The 14,813-nt window shown below is 44.5% G+C and overlaps 1 protein-coding gene across 8 annotated transcripts in view; it reads left to right on the plus strand.

The window, feature by feature from the left end:
* ppfia3 (PTPRF interacting protein alpha 3) overlaps positions 1-14,813 on the plus strand; it is a 129,594-nt gene that overhangs the window by 42,407 nt on the left and 72,374 nt on the right. The gene's annotated exons all lie outside the window — the stretch shown is intronic.

The following is a 14,813-nucleotide window of genomic DNA, read 5'->3' on the forward strand; positions in this document are numbered from 1 at the left end:
GTCTGGGTGAAGACATTTCTCTTTATCTCAGTCTATAATCACTGATTTGATACAGTACAGCAGGAGGCTATTAGGCCAATTATGCCTGCATCAGCTCCATTAAATATTCCAGCTCTATTCCCTACAACCAATTTCTTGAGTTTTCCCCATATCCCTGTACACCATTTCGATCCAAAAAAATCATCCAATGCCCTCTTGAATGCCTCATTCGAACCTGCCTCCCCTGTATTTCCAGGCAGCATATTCCACACCCCAACTATTTGCTGAATGTCATGGCATCATAGAGATGTACAGTGTGGAAATAGACCCTTTGGTCTAATTCGTACATACATTTAGCCCATATCCCTCTAAACTCTTCCTATTCGTATACCCAACCCAGATGCCTTTTAAAGGTTATAATTGTACCAGCCTCCTCCACTTCCTCTGGCAGCTCATTCCATATGCAGAACACTCTCTGTGTGAAAATGTTGCCCCTTAGGTCCCTTTTATATCTTACCCCTCTCACCCTAAACCTATGCCCTCTAGTTCTGGACTTCCCCACCCCTGGGAAAAGACCTTGTCTATTTACCCTATCCATGCCTCTCACGGTTTCATAAACATCTATAAGGTAACCCCTCAGCCTTCAAAATGCCAGGTAAAATAGCCCTAGCCTATTCAGCCTCTCCCTATAGCTCAAATGCTCCAACTCTGGCAACTGTGAAAATTTTTTTTCTCTCATTCCAATGGGCTACCCTGTATCCTTGTCGAGAACCAGGGTTACAGTCCTTTCCTGGTCATTGGGAATGCCCTTCCTTCATCTATCTTGTCTATTCCTGTTAGAGTTTTATAGCTTTATATGAGATGTCCCCCCAGCCTTCATCATTCTAAACTCAAGTGAACATAATCTTAATTGATCCAGGCTCTCCATACGTCAGTCCTGCCTTCCCAGGAATCAGTCTGGTAAACCTTTGTTGGACTTAGTCCATAGTCAGAACATCCTTCCTCTGATAATGAGACCCAAACTGTACACTACTCTGGGTGTGGTCACACCAAGGCCCTGTACAATCACAGCTACACACAGCAACAGATACCTTCTGATGTGTGGAATGTGAGCTTGTTTCTTAACTGGTTTTGGACATAGGTTTGCAAATAACTGGAAAGTATTTCTTAAATGAATGCATTGGTACTTCTGATGATTTTTGTCAAGATTACACATGGGACAAAAAGTAAAGATCTGGAATCCTTGGCTGTCTACATAGAAGTGTAGGGGTGGATGTTCTGGGATGGAAGTGAAGGTGTTGTATATTCATTGCTGCCTCCACCCCAGTTGATGCATTGGTCAGGCAGCTCTCTGCCTTCACTTTAAAGAATAGGGCTACACTGCAGCTAGAAGTCACTGGTGGTGGTTTTCAGATCTGAGATGGGATCTCCTATCCATGCTGGGTCTGCAGTAGTCTCAGCAGTGCCAGGAGTCAGCTTATCCACGTATGGTGTGCATATTCATTTCTTCCTGGGACTCATTACAGGGAGTCCCAAGAAGATATGAATATGGACACCATACGTGGCTAAGTATGGGGAGTTTGGTCGCCAGATGGATCGGGACTTTGTTGAACTGGGGCTGAGGAGGTACAAAGGTAGCTTGGGGTGCCCCCCTGATGGGCTAAAGGAATACTCTGCTCCTTCTTGCCTTTTACCCTAGGTAGTCAATTTGGTAGCACAGTCTCCTGTGTAATCAGGGGTCATTAATTAATGAATGGCCATTAGTTGGCCAGATCATAGAATCGCTACACTCTGCACCAACCCTCCGAGGAGCGACCCACCCAGAACCAGCCCCTTCCCTATTCCTGTAACCTCACATTTATCGCAGCTAATCCAACTAATCTACACATCCCTGGACTCTACGGACAATTTAGCATGGCCAGTCTACCTAACACCCACATCCTTGCATTGTGGGAGGAAACCAGAGCACTTGGCGGAAGACAATGCAGACATTGGGAGAATGTGCAAACTCCACACAGTTACCCAAGGATAGAAGCAAACTCGGGTCCCTGGCAATATGAGGCAGCAGTGCTAACCACTGAGTCACTGTGCTGCTCCTGATGAGGGCCTCAATGGGCTCCAACTGTGGGCAGACTGCCTGAATACCTTATCAGCCTGTAATATTATTGGAGTTAGCGCGTAGGTGGGTGCAAACCATTGTTCCTCCTGTTCTTTTTTTTCCCTCCTGTTCTTATCTGTCATCCAGAGCTCCCTGATTGTGGCTGTAAATCTGGTCCAATCAGGGAACTCATTGCATGAATTACTCTGACTCACCTCATTATAATTGCTGCAGAGGACATAGTTGGGGTGGGGAAAGATGTGGGGGGGTTGGAAAATGTCACTGGACTAGTAATCTAGAGACCAGGGCTAATGCTCTGGGGGTATGGGTTCAAATTCAACTACAGCTTGTGGAATTTGAATCTGATTTTAGCTTTCCATTCCAGATGTATTAACTAACAGTGACCGTGACCACCATTGTTGAATTTTTTTTATTAGAAAAACCTGATTCCCCTTCAGGAAAGGAAATCTGCCATCTGCACGTGACTCCAGACCCATTGAAATGTGATTCTTAAGTTTCTCTGTGAAATGACTGAGTAGGATGCAGTGTTCAAGGTAATTAGGGATGGGCCACAAATACTACTCTTCCATAGAAAATTGAGGTATCCAAAGTTGAAAGTAAGGGGTGTGATGGTGTGAGGCAGTTTTCATTAAAAGGGGGTTTTGCTGAGGGTGTGGATTGTTGATAATACACAAAAAAATTCAGGAAGGTGCCTGGGACCCTTGCTTTTACCCAGTAAGTCGTCATAATTCAGAATGCACTGTCTGAATAAGGTGGTGGAGGAGAAAACACGCTTTTTTTTTGCATTTATGTAGCACCTTTCATGACACTTGATGTCTTGAAATACTTTACAGGCAATGAAAATATTTTGAAGTGTGCTAACCATTGGCAGCCAGTTTGCATAAAGCGAGCTCCCACCAGCAGCAATGCAATCAATTGTCTGATTTAGTGGTGTTGACTTGGGGGTGAATATTGACTGCGAATGTACTATCCTTGCTCGTCAGGACAGTGGTCATAAACTCTTGAACATTGGGGTTGTGCACAGGGCCTGGGTTTAACGTTTCCTTCAAAAGGCAGCATCTCTGACACTGTGGCACTCCTTCTGTACTGCACTGGGAGCGTCAGGCTTGGAGTTTTATGCTGCATTCCTGGTCTGGGACTTCACAGCATGATGCTACCAATTGGGTTCCAGCTGGTGTCTTAAGTAGATTTAATGGTAACTTTCCAAACGCAGTGGGATCAGTCCTTAAAAGATGCAATAAAATTCAAGATCATGTCCCTGTTTCTTACCCAGGAGGCCTGGATTCAGGACCAACCTGCTCCAGAGGAGTGTTTTCTTTTTCACTGATGGGACATGGGTGTGGCTGGCTGAGCCAGCATTTATTTACTTCCTTAGTTGCCCTTGAGAAAGTGGTGGTAAACTGCCTTCCTGCCGCTGCAGTCCTGTGGAGTGTAGGTAGACCCACAATATTGTTAGGGAGGGAATTCCAGGATTTTGAGGCTGCGACACTGGCAATATATTTCTAAGTCAGGATAGTGAGTGGCTTGGAGAGGAACTTGCAGGGATGGTGTTCCCATGTCATTGTCCTTCTAGATAGAAGTGGTCCAGGGTTTAGAAGGTGCTGTCAAAGGATACCTGGTGAATTTCTATGGTACATCTAATAGATAGTACACACTGCTGCTACTGAACATTGGTGGTGGAGGAGTGAATGTGGATGTAGTGCCATTCAACCGGGCTGCTTTGTCATGCATAGTGTCAAGCTTTTTGATTGCTATTCGAGCTGACCCCATCCAAACAAGTAGTGAGTGTTCTTTCACACTCCTGACTTGTGCCTTGTAGATAGTGGACAGGCTTTAGGAGTGAGGAGGTGAGTTACTCATCACAATATTCCGAGCCTCTGACTTGCTGTTGTAGCCACATTTTTATACAGTGACTCCAGTTGAGTTTCTAGTCAATGGTAACCCAGGGGATATCGATAGTGGGGGGACTTGGCATCTGGTAGTAGCATCTGTAAACAAATGAATTTAAAAATATCTAAAATTCAAGGTTATGGGGAAAAGAGCAAGGTAAATTGGGGCTAAAGAGTGGATCATGGCATGAGTACGATGGAATGAACAGCCTCCTTTTGTCGACATAGTCCTACCAAGATGGAAAATAACTTGTATGTTTAGGAACTGTGCTCTGTTTCTTTCTGTCCGTCCAGGATGGTGTACACTGGCCTTATGCCAGTCCAGTAATGATTAGCCTGCAGCACTTTGTTCTTTTGCTTCAGAATCTAAATGACTGCAATATTCCAGGGCCCCAGTCTTGTTTTATTTGCATTCATTACGCTAATTAAAAGGCCAAATGGTTTTTATTTTTGGGCCTATTAGATTGGTAACACTCTCTTGGATTCTGGCCAATTTGCTTGTTTTACAAAGGATTGCAGTTTCTGTTAGTTTTTTTTATTTCTTTGTAACTTCCATCGATGCTGTTGGTGCAGGGAAGACCCTTTACTTTCGTTACCCCACACAGCAGAGGGAGTGAACTACATGAAAAGAATGGATTCTGATTGTACTTTTGCAGCTTCTGTTGCTAATTCTGTAGTGCTACAGACGTCTTGTCATGAACTTGACCTCAGCACCCCCAAGCTGCCATATAACTAACAGCCAGAGCATCCTTGGCTTGTGATACCAAGAGGCATGGTGTTGTGCCTTGTGAATGTAATCCTTACCCTCACTGAGTGACTGCAGTCTGACCCCCAAGAGGTCCTCCAAGCTCTTTGATTTACCATGTTGCACAACAGGAGGTGGTGATATGGTGCTAATACCACTTGACCTGTCATTCATAATACCCAGTTAATATTCTGGGGAAATATGAAACAAAAACCAAAATTGCTGGAGAAACTCCGCCAATCTAACGGCATCTGTGGAGAGAGAAGCACAGCTAACGTTTCGAGTACAGTGACCCTTCATCAGAACCTAGTTTTCTGAGGGAAAGTTGGGGCGGTGGGGAAGAGAGTGGGATTTGAATCCTATCCCAATATTGGTGAAATTTGTATTTATCAGAGACAAATGGAATTAAAAGCTGATCGAAAGACAACAATGTTAATCATTGTAAAAATCCACCGAATTCACTAATATCATTTTTAGGAAAGGAAATCTGCTATCCTTACTGACTGTGGGTCTGGGGTTATGTAGCCCAGACAGCAAGTTTTCTTCTGAGAAATGACAATAGTTGGTTTTTATGATAATTGACAGCGGTTATACAGCCGCTCTTTAGCTTTTAATTCCGGATTTCATCAAATTCCTATCTGCTGCACCTGCCACAGTGGGATTCCAACCTAATGATCTGGCCCACACGTGATTCCAGACCAACAGAAATGTGGTTTATTCTTAATTGCCCTCTGGAATTGGTTCCCGAGGCTATTAGTTAAAGGACAGTGGGTTTGGGCAGCCAGTGCCAGCCTTGCCAATGACATGAACATCCCATAAAATAATGAAAAAGCTGCAGTTGTTCAGAACTTTGAATGGAAGGCACCTGGAGCCAAATGCACAGTCTGGGTCTTCATATTTGAGGCAGTATACTTGCCTTGAAGACAGGTCAGCAAGCTTCATTTTAGTTGGTTCCTATGATGAGTGGTTGAGTTAATTGGGCAAACAATGTCTGGAGTTCAGAAGAATAAGAGGCGATCTCATTGAAACGTACAAGATTCTGAAAGAACTAATTACGATAGATCCAAAGTGTTTTTCAGAATCTCCTGGCTGGAGACTCTTTGGAGGCACAGCCCCAGCATAAGGGGCTGATGGCTTGGGACCAAGGAGAGGAGATAAGTGTTTAAAAAAATGTAGTTTGGGCGCACTTGAGTTGGACAACAGTTAGACTAGAGAAGAAAGCCTGTCATTGCCTCGGGAACAAGTAATATAAATGTCACTTTGTCTCTGTCTAAATTTTGAGAACTAATGAAGTTAATTATTTTTCTTAAATTCATTCATGGGACATGGACATAATGAGCTAGAGCAGCATTTATTGCCCATCCCAATTTGCCCTTTGGAAGATGGTAGTGAGCTATCTTCTTAAATTGCTGCCATCCATGTGCTGTTTGGAGAACCCATAATGCCTTAAGGAAGGGAATTTCAGGATTTTGACCCAGCGACTGAAGGAATGGTGATTATATTTCCAATCAGGATAGGGAGTGGCTTGTAGGGGAACTTGGAAATGGTGGCGTTCTCAAAGTATTTGGGCTTTCAACGTCACTTGCCTGCCCTACTTCCTCCCTCCCTTCCTGAAGGACAAAGCAATGTGCCCATCTCAATGTATTTGCTGCCTTTGTTCTTCTAGACAGAAGTGACTTTGGAAGGTGCTGTCTAAGGATCTTCGGTGAGTTTCTGCAGTGCATTTGTAGACAGTAGCACCAGTGTGTATTTAAGGTCAGTTGTGGAGGGAGTCAATATTTGTGAATGTGGTGTTAGTCAAACAGGCTGGTTTTGTTATTGATGGTGTCAACCTTTTGAGTGTTGTTGGAGCTGCACTCATCCAGGCAAGTAGTGGACAGGTTTTGGGCGGGGGGGGAGTCAGAAGGTAAGTTACTTGTTGCAGTATTCGTATCCTGTGACCTGCTGTTGTAGCCACTGTATTTGTGATGAGTCCAATTGAGTTTCTGATCAATGATAAGCCCCCATGACATTTATAGTATCGAGGGGTGGTAATTAAATTGTCTGTTATTGGAGATGGTCATGGTCTGGCATTTGTGTGGCACAAGTGTTACTTGCCACTTGTTAGCCCAAGCCTGCATATTGTCCAGATCTTACTGCATTTGGACTGTGACTGTTTCAGTATCTGAGGAGTCATAAATGGTGCTGAACATTGTAGAATCATCAGTGAACATCCCCACATCTGACCTTACGATGGAGGAGCGGTCATTAATCAAGCAGTTGAAGATAGTTGGACCTGCGGCACTACACTGAGAAATTCCTGCAGACATGTCCTTGAGTTGAGATGACTTACCTCCCAATAATCTCAACCATCTTCCTCTGTGTAGGTATGACTCCAACCAGCAGAGAATTTGCCCTCCGACACGCATTGATTCCAGTTTTGCTAGGGCTCTTTGATGCCACACTCAATCAAATGCAAGCTTGATGTCAGTGGCTGTCAATCACACCTCATCTCTGGAATTCAGCTTTTCTGTCCATGTTTGAGCCAAGTCTGTAATAAGATCAGGCATTGAGTGACCCTGGCAGAACCAAACTGGGTGTTGTTGAGCAAGTTATTGCTGAGCAGTGACAAGTTCATTTGCCAGATGGTGTCGTCTTGTGAAAGAAGCGTGGGGACAGTTGGAACAGGAGAAGGCCATTCAGTCCTTCGAACCTACCCTGTCATTGTGTGATCATGGCTGATCATCCAATGCAGTACCTTGTTCCTGCTTTCTCCCCATACCTTTTCTGATCTCTTTAGCCCTAAGAACTATTTCCAACTCCTGCTGGAAAAGGAACTCTTGTTGACAGATGCAAATCTGTAATCCCAACAGTTTCACTAGAATTCTGTCCTTTTTAATCAAGATTAGAGTGGTGCTGGAAAAGCACAGCAGGTCAGGCAGCATCCGAGGAACAGGAAAATTGACGTTTCGGACAAGAGCCCTTCATCAGAAATGAGGCTGGGAGCCTCGGGGGAAGAGAGATAAATGGGAGGGGGAAGGGGAGAGGGAGAGGGAGGGGCTGGGGCTGGGGCTGGGGCTGGGGCTGGGGCTGTGGAGAAGGTAGCTGAGAGTGCAGGAAGTGGGGGAAAGGTGATAAGTCGGAGAGGAGAGTGGAGCTGATAGGTGGGAAGGAAGAAGGAAGTGGGTCAGCCATGAGGATGGTGCCGAGCTGAAAGGTTGGAACTGGAGTAAGGTGAGGGGAGGGGAAATGAGGAAACTGATGAAGTCCTTTTTAAGTCCAATTCTCAGTGTGGGGATTCCAGTATAACAATTTGAATTGTAGGGGCATCACTGTTAATTTCACTGTAATTTGGGTTTTTTTTTGCTTTCGTGTCAATTTCTATCTTGACAGTGTACAGTTGCTCTCCCTTGTTCCCCTCTTTCTGCCCTCCTCATTTTTCCTCCCAATTTGCAAGAAACATAAGATAGAGGAGTGGCTGTTGGCCATTGACCTGTTAAGCCTATGCTGCCCTATAATACGATCATGGGTGATCTTGGGCTTGCCTGTCCCATTCCCTCTGTTCCTCCCTCCCTGAAGGATAAAGCAATGTGCCTATCCCAATTCTTCAATATATCCAACAACAGAATCTTCACAATGTTTTGAGGTGGAGAATTCCAAAGATTTGCAGCCCTCTACATAAACTTTGCACACCTCTGTCCCCCTACTCGCTTCTCTTCCGCCCCTCCAGGAGCAATTTAACAAGAACCAGTGAGTGGTCTGTTCAATTTATGAATTGTCCAGTTTTCCGGGGAAGTCACTGGGGGGGGGGGGGGGGGGGCGGATAAAAGAGCCTCGGAGGAAGGGAGCTTCTTGATCTCTATTAATTTGAAGCCTTCTCACACTTTTTCCAGATCTCGTTGGATGAAGGCCCTGAATAGTAACTGGTGTCACTGTGTGGGAAGTCTCCCACACAAGCAGCAGCTGGTGTGTGACATGCAGAGATGTGAGCTGAGAGAGAGAGAGAGAGAGAGAGAGAGAGACTCACCTCTGTGATAGAGTGGGCATCATGGGGTTTGACGGGAGGAATCTAGCAGTTGGTGGTGGGGGGGGGCTGGTGTTGGAAAAACTGCCAAATGAGAAACATTTTTGTACAGGGTGATCAGGCAGGTGCAGGGTCTGGGGAACATGTGGGTGCTGAACAGGGTGGCAGGTGGGTGCGCGGATGCAGTATCAGATGGGTAAGGGTTAGAATCTAGATTGTATTGGGGTACTGCTGGTGAGAGGATTCAGGTGGGAGAAATGGTGGCAGTCAGATGTCTGGGCAATATGGGGTTCAGGCAGGTCTTTAGGAATGTGGAGAGTGTTGGTGTTTTTGGTGGGCAGGGTGGGAGAGCAGCATGGGGGTATGGTGCAGGCTGGTCAATTGTCACAGGGGTAGCAGGTTATAAATGTCAGAGTTTTAGTTGCTTGGTGTCAGAGCAGGTTTTAAAGCCTCTGACATTTTCTGGGAAATTATTCAGCTTGGTAAGCCAGAACCCTTCAACTTTAACTCCGAGTTGTTGACTGATTGCCCCTTGAACTGAGTGTCTTCCTGGGGCCATTTCAAAGGGCAGTGAAGAGGCACCATCCCTGTGGGTCTGAAGTTATGTGTAGGTCAGAGTGGCATTAGTGAGCCAGATGGGTTTGATTTACGACAATTGCTCACTGCAGTTGTGGTCACTACAACTCAATCTGTCTTTTAATTCAATACTCTTTTAAAGTCAAAATTACACCAAATGCAGTGTCCTTGGAGCTTGTTTCTCTAGATTACTAATCCAGTGACACTACAATGATGCCACTGTCTCTCCAATTTAGGTTAATTCCAGGTGGGAAGGTTCTCCTGTGAAGAGGGTTTGAATAGAATGAGCACATGTTTTTGGAATTTAGAAGAAGGGACATGGTCTCATTACAACACCCAAAGCTTAATGATGGCTTGAAAAGGTGCTGTTGAGAGTCCAGACTATTGAATCATTGTCTCGGGATAAGGGGTTGGCCATTTTGCACCTAAGAGGAGGACAAACATTTTCACTCAAAGGGTGATGACCTGTGAAATTTGCTACCACCGAAGACCATGGAGGCCAAGTCACTGAATATATTCAAGAAAGAAATAGATACACTTCAGTAAGGCGTTTGATAAGGTTCCCTGAGGTAGGCTAATGGAGAAAGTGAAGTCGCATGGGGTCCAGGGTGTACTAGCTAGGTGGATAGAGAACTGGCTGGGCAGCAAAAGACAGAGAGTTAAAGGAAGTTTCTCAAAATGGAGAACTGTGACCAGTGGTGTTCCACAGGGGTCTGTGTTGGGGCCACTGTTGTTTGTGATATATATAAATGATCTGGAGGAAGGTATAAAGTGGCCTAATTAGCAAGTTTGCAGATGACACCAAGATTGGTGGATTAGCAGACAGTGAAGGGGACTGTCAGAGAATGCAGCAGAATATAGATAGATTGGAGAGTGGGCAAAGAAATGGCAGATGGAGTTCAATCTGGGCAAATGCGAAGTAACGCATTTTGGAAGATCCAATTCAAGAGCGAACTATACGGTAAATGGAAAAGCCCTGGGGAAATTTGATGTACAGAGAGATCTGGGTGTTCAGGTCCATTGTGCCCTGAAGGTGGCAACACTGGTTGAGAGAGTGGTCAAGAAGGCATACGGCATGCTTTCCTTTATCAAATGGCTAACTGAGTACAAAAGTTGGCAGGTCATATTACAATGTATAGGTTCAGCCACATTTGGAATACTGCGTACAGTTCAGCTTGCCACATTACCAAAAGGATGTGGATGCTTTGGAGAGGTTGCAGAGGAGGTTCACCAGGATGTTATCTGGTATGGAGGGTGCTAGCTATGAAGAGAGATTGAGTATATTTGGATTATATTCATTAGAATGACAGAGTCTGAGGGAGGACCTGATTGAGGGCCACAAAATCACAAGATGTATAGACAGGGTGGATAGTAAGATGCTTTTACCCAGAGTGGGGGTTCTCCGTTACTAGGGATCATGAATTCCTGGTGAGAAGGGAAAAGTTTAAGGGGGATATGTGTGGGAATTCTTTATGCACAGGGTGCCTGGAACACATTGTCAGCAGAGGTGGTAGCGGCGGGCACAATAGTGTCATTTAAGATGTATCTAGACAGGTACATGAATGGGCAGGGAGAAGAGAGTTACAGATCCTTAGAAAATAGGTGGCAGGTTTAGATAGAGGATCTGGATCAGTGCAGGCTAGGAGGCTGAAGGGCCTGTTCCTGTGCTGTAATGTTCTTTGTTCTTTAGATTTTAAAGTCATCAAGGACATGGGGAGAAAACAAGAATATAGCATTGAGGTAGAATCATAGAGATATACATCAGGCAAACAGACACTTCGGTCCAACTTGTCCATGCTAACCATGGTCTAGTCATTGACTCTCTTTCAACTGGAAACTGTTTCTTACCATCTTAAGCCTTTTAAATGTTGTAAGTGTACCAGGCTCCACCACTTCCTTGGGCAGTTCATTCCATACACGCACCACTCTCTTAATGAAAAAGTTGCCCCAAGGTCCCTTTTATATCTTTCCCCTATCACTTAAACTAGAGGACACAGGTTTTTGACTCCTCTACACTGGGGAAAAGGCCTTCACTGTTCACCATATCCATGCTCCTCAGGATTTTCTAAACTTCTCAAAGGTACCTCCTTGTCCCTGGAGTGTCGCAGGGCAATAACTCCAGCCTATTAAGCCTTTCCCTATGGCTCAAATCTTGGCAACATCCTTGTAAATCTTTTCTAAGCCCTTTCCAACTTTCACAACTTCTTTCCCATAGCAGGGAGACTAGAATTGAATGTATTGCTGGTAGTTCTCATTTAAAGCGTATTTCGGCAGCAAGATTTAGCTATAACATCACTGACGAATTAAGGAATAGTATTTTTGCAATTCCAATGGTGATTATTTCGCAGGCTTTGTTCTGTGCATGTGCCAATGTCAGCACAGAAATCTCCACACCATTCTGCATTTGTGCTGATGTCAGCTGCCATCAGAGCATGAGAGAGTTACAGGCCTATACACTGAGCAGCTTCATCTCCAATGTTAAACGAATGAATGTTCATTGTTCTCCCTCTGAGCCAAGAATGTTCTTGTAGAATTCCTGTATATGTCCTGTATAATTCCTGCAGGACTGCATTGCTCTCACACATACCATTTGCCTTTCTAATTTATTCTTGTACCCGCCTATCATACAATCTAAACAAACCTCCAAGAAACAATCAGAAGATGATCAACCACAGCCATCCACTTCTGCAACCACAACTGAACCTGAAGGTGGTGACGATGACGACCCTCTGTCCATGCATTAGCAATATTTTTTCAATGTAATGTATTAAATTTACTTTTGTTTCATTAATAAATATGGTTTAAACCGTCATTGAGGCTGTGCTGTACTTTGTGTTAGGCTTTTGGGTGAGTTTTTTGAGTGATTTGTGAGTCTTTTGTTTTGTTGGTCTGCCCCTAGCCCCACTTTTCCCATAGGCCCCATTATTTCTGTTAAGTAATTTTCTATTGAGTGAAGAATGCAACTACTGCATTATAGGAGAGGGCATGTAGTCATGGCTGAATGGTTAAGGCAATGGAATAGAAATCCATTGGGGTTTCTAAGCGCCAGTTCAAATCCTGCCACCGGTATTCCAAAAGTGGCCTAACCTAATATCTGCAACATCACCTTCCAGCTTCTCTACTAAATGCTTTGACCAGTAAAGGCCAGCATACCAAATGCCTTATTCATTGACCTGTCTACCTGGGACTCCATTTCCAAGGAACTATGAATCTGTACCCCAAGGCCTCTTTTGTTCAGCAGGTCTCCACAGTACCTTACCATTAAGAACAGAAGTCCTGCCCTACCACAATGCAGCACCTCACGTTCAACTTGATCTGCCACTCCTTGGTCCATTCATCCATCTTGGATCAACCATGATCATATTGAATGGTGGAGCAGACTTGAAGGTCTGAATGATCGTCTCCTGTTCTTGATTGGTATATTAACAATGTCATCCTGTTATCTTCAAGGTTTTAAAAATTGAGTAGTAATGTTAGAAAATGGCAGATTTGCACCCGAGAGGCTGAATAGCCTCCTGTAATTCCTGTTTTACTCTGTGTGTGTGTGTGTGTGTGTGTGTGTGTGTGTGTGTGTGTGTCCTTTGTATTCTCGACTTGAACCAATGCTTCAGCTCCCTTGTGGGCACTCTGTTTTCTACACTGACGGGATATGGACCACGTTTTGCAGTTTGAGACTGAGCCTCAGCCCCAGGAGCCCATGACCAAACATTGCTCAGTCTGTGAAGCCATGTAGGATTGTAATAACATTCAGACTTCGAAAGCTCAGAATCCTGCCTTGTGTTTAGTTCAATACAGAACATGTTTTGTTCTGACTTGGAAAGAAGAAACATCATAGCTGTACCTTGATTTAGACTCCTAAATATGCAATCAAATGCAGAACAAAAAACAGGCCCCCTTCCCACACACACTCAGAAATCTTGCTTGGAATCTCAGTGCTGTGCCTCTCCTCTGTGTCCCTGTCATCTATTATATCTGTTGCACCCGATGTGGTCTCCTCTACATCAGAGAGACAGGACGCCAACTTGCGGATTGTTTCAGAGAACATCTCTGGGACACCTGCACCAGCCAACCCCACCACCTTGTGGCTGAACACTTCAACTCCCCCTCCCACTCCACCAAGGACATGCAGGTCTTGGGCTGCCTGCATCGCCAAACCCTTACCACCCAATGCCTGGAGGAAGAACGCTTCATATTCTGTCTTGGGACCCTGCAACCACAAGGGATTAAAGTGGATTTCGCCAGTTTCCTCATTTCTCCTCCCCACACATTATCCCAGTCCCGGGCCTCCAACTCGGCACCGCCTTCTTGACCTGTCCATTGCCTTTCCCATCTATCTGCTCCACCCTCCTGTCTGACCTATCACCTTCTCCCCCACCTTCATCTACCCATCACGTTCTCAGCTACCTTACCCCTCCCCAATTCTACCCTCCATCCCATTTATCTCTCAGCTCCTCCGACCCACAAGCCTCATTCACGATGAAGGGCTTTTGCCCAAAACGTCGATTCTCCTACTCCTCGGATGTTGCCTAACCTGCTGTGTCTTTCCAGTGCCACGCTGTGTCTCACGTAGGTTTGAGTAAGCTGTAGCTTCAATTCCTGGTCACGAGAATTGGTAACCTCTTCTCTGATTTGTCAAACAACCAAGCCTAGATTTTTTTTTTCAGCTTCTGTCGACAGCCCCCCCTGGGTTTTAACAAAAGACTTCTGGCTTGGAACTTTTAAACTCCTGACATTAAGGTTATCTATTTTAAACTATTCTAAATGACTACATCCTTTTTCAGGAGCAGCTGCTTTATAAATCCAGTTCCAGCTAAGAACTCTGCAGAACTGAAACTAAGATAACTTTGTTTTCCTTTGTGTGTATTTTTATGAATCAAAAGGAGAAAAAGTATCAGCACATGACCTTTCCAAACTGGAGCCTGATGCATAGCTGCTCACTTTGTTTATAAAATTCTCCCAGTGTAAATGAAAACCCATTACTCACCAAAAAGTATTTCTCTCATCCTTTTTTAAATACATCACCATGACTACAGAACTACATACAAGTTAATCACTAAACCCATTCAGCAACACTGAAAATCCATATGCCCCTTGTTCAAATTCAAAACTCTAAACTCAAAAATAAATGTTAGTAAAATATATATGCACCTCACTCCTTGCATAACAAGAGAGACTACAGAAACTGGGTTTGTCCTCTTCAGCATAAAGAACATTAAGGAGAGAATTACTTGAGATGTTCAAAGCTAAAGGAGTTTTTGAACAAGTAAATGGTGAGAAACTGTTTCCAGTTGAAGGAGAGTCAATGGCAAGAGCACAGTAGGCAAACTGGCAAAACAACCAGATGAGATTTTATTTGAAAGAAATGATCTGGAATATACCACTTGCAAAAGGCAGTGAAAGCAGAGCACTTGTCAAAGGGAATTGGATAAATGTGTGAAGGGGCATATGGGGAAAGGTGGAGACTGTGGAATGACTCAAACAAAACGCCAGCAGAAGCACAAT

The sequence above is a fragment of the Chiloscyllium punctatum genome, chromosome 18, assembly GCF_047496795.1.
Source record: "Chiloscyllium punctatum isolate Juve2018m chromosome 18, sChiPun1.3, whole genome shotgun sequence".
NCBI classification, from domain to species: domain Eukaryota; kingdom Metazoa; phylum Chordata; class Chondrichthyes; order Orectolobiformes; family Hemiscylliidae; genus Chiloscyllium; species Chiloscyllium punctatum.